Source organism: Camelina sativa, chromosome 1 (genome assembly GCF_030686135.1).
Source record: "Camelina sativa cultivar CO46 ecotype springtype chromosome 1, ASM3068613v1".
Classification (NCBI taxonomy): Eukaryota; Viridiplantae; Streptophyta; class Magnoliopsida; order Brassicales; family Brassicaceae; genus Camelina; species Camelina sativa.
This window is the reverse complement of record NC_141880.1, coordinates 15,888,607-15,891,056: the sequence shown is the minus strand read 5'-3', so window position 1 is coordinate 15,891,056 and position 2,450 is coordinate 15,888,607. Positions and strand designations below refer to the sequence as shown.

At 36.0% G+C, this 2,450-nt stretch overlaps 1 pseudogene; it reads left to right on the top strand.

Annotated features, from left to right (window-relative positions):
• The first annotated feature begins 658 nt into the window (after positions 1-658).
• LOC104709050 (F-box protein At2g14710 pseudogene) lies at positions 659-1,773 on the top strand (annotated as a pseudogene).
• Positions 1,774-2,450: the final 677 nt, after the last annotated feature.

Sequence of the window (2,450 nt, the reverse complement as noted above, 5' to 3'; positions counted from 1 at the left end):
CATGGTTTTTCCCACTAGGTTTTCCTGCTAAGATTTTTAACGAGGCAGTATCTCATAGGCGCATGTGGGACTATATTTTTATAATGGTCATCTAAGGGGGAGTGTTATGAATATATTGTATTATAAGGATGCCCATTATCGGCCTATTAGTAGACTTGGTGTACAACCTAAAACCCTAGTATTGTATCACTATATATATGTTGTATCGTATAGTAGAGATCAATAATACAAGAGATAATTCTCTAAACCTCTTGTTATAACATAAATTACTCTTTTTAATGAGTACTTACTATCATGTTTTTTGAGATCCATAATTGATTGTATAATTTTCTTAATAATTTAGTTATATTAATTAATTGTATATTTTTCTTTCTTAATTATTTTCTATATTTTGCTTAGGGGATATTAGTAGATCTAAGTACCTAGACATTTTTGCTTGGCTATATATATATATTGTTCAATATATCAAATGGCATACGAATATGATATAATATTTAGCAAATTTTAGTGTTAATTATTCGAATATACTCCCTTTGAATAAACAAGATGACACATATGATATAATCTTTAGCAAATTTTTATGTTAATTATTCTAATATACTCCCTTTTAATACGCAAGTTAGATTTACTAAGCAAAAACCCTAAGTTAGGCATAGAGATGGCGCATCTGGAGAAGCTTCCGTGGGAGTTGATTGAAGAGACGCTCTCTCGTGTCCCACCTAAATCTCTTGTTCGCTTCAGAATCATATCGAAACAATGGAACGCTCTTTTCGACGACAAGACGTTCATGAACAACCACAAGATGACGTTTCGGTTCATTCTAGCAACTGAATCCAAGATTTATTCGGTAAGCATTGATCCCGTGATAGTGGTACGTGAGTTAACCTTAGATACTCCCGGTTTAGAAACGTTGGAACTTAAAAACTTGGTTGATTGCAATGAGCTGTTGCTATGTGGCAAGAAGAACGGAGCCGTTGTTTGGAACCCATGGTTGGGGCAGAGTAGATGGATCGAGCCGAGTTTAAAACGTTCAGATATGGAATTCATAGGCATAGGATACGAAAATAAGAATTACAAGATGGCTGGTTTTTGCCCTGGGAACGAAGATAAGACTGATGACATGTTGTGCACAATGTATGACTTTGCCTCGGATGTGTGGATAGACGACCTCCAGTCAAAATCTGATGAGGATAGCATATACGCTGAAAGTGTTGTATCCTTGAACTTTGTATTGGGTTTGCTCTCTGGACGAGACAGATCCCTTGTCTTACGACATTAGTACATTCGATTTTCCTACTGGATTATACTCTAGATTTTGTGATCTACCATGTGGGAGAAACCATGGTGGTGGGATGCTCTTGTCCTTAAAGTCTTTAGGGGAGATCAGTTTTCGTTGCTAAAGCAATGCATTGTAACAAAGAAGATTGAGATTTGGGCGACTGAGAACAAGATTAACTTTGAGAATGGTGATGATGTGGTTTGAATGAATTTCCTAACTTGCCCGAGTTAGTCGAGACCGTACGCTACTCTCAGCCAAGTTATTTCATCGATGGTAAGAGGCTCGTGGTGTGCTCTTGCGACAGCACTGGTCAGGCTTGGATCTATGTTTTGGGGGAAGATAAGTTGATCAGTAAAACTCGTATATTAGATTATGTGGTTGATCCTTGGCCTTTGCATTGTACCTTTGTTCCCACTTTGGTTCCGGTTCCTGCTCGAGGCGTAAGAGAAAAACTGGCAGAATTTGAATTTTATTACATGTTTGGTACGTTATAGGGAAAGCTATATTTGATTTGAATTTTTGTGTTTTTGACTACCATCTTCTTTGCTTAAACTAGAGATTTTACTAAATTTCACTCTCTTTTCCTTTGGAAAATAAATTCTTTTGGGTGAACGAAACAGCAGACGTTAGCTGAGCTACCCGTCTTTACAGCGAAATTGATTGTGATGATTGAGAATCCACAATAAGATCAGCTCGACTCGGTTCTTAGGAGATCATAAGTAGGATAACACTTTTGTCAGATGGTTAATCAAATTTGTCCAATTCTGGTCTACAGTTTACCATTTTACAATACAACAATAAAAAAAAAAAACTATTTATTCCTTATTATGTCTTCCTTTCAATAAAGCGTAGCAATTAGGAAAAAGGAAGATATTGACCAAAGCACAAGGTCCGAACCATCATATATAGCTTCACTCGTACCACGTTATAATATTTTGATGCAGCAACTGGAATCACAATTTGATTCCATGTGAAGTTAAAAAGTTCTCACTTTATTACAGAAATTGTTGAACCTCATTTTCTTGATCGTTTGGTAAATATGTAATGGATTACTTTTATTGAAATGTCGTATTTTTCTAGAGCTATCAATTATAATAACGAAGTAGACTTTGATTATTCCAAAGTCGCTGCAAGAAACAATTACCATGCCATTATCGGTCTCACTGTCGTT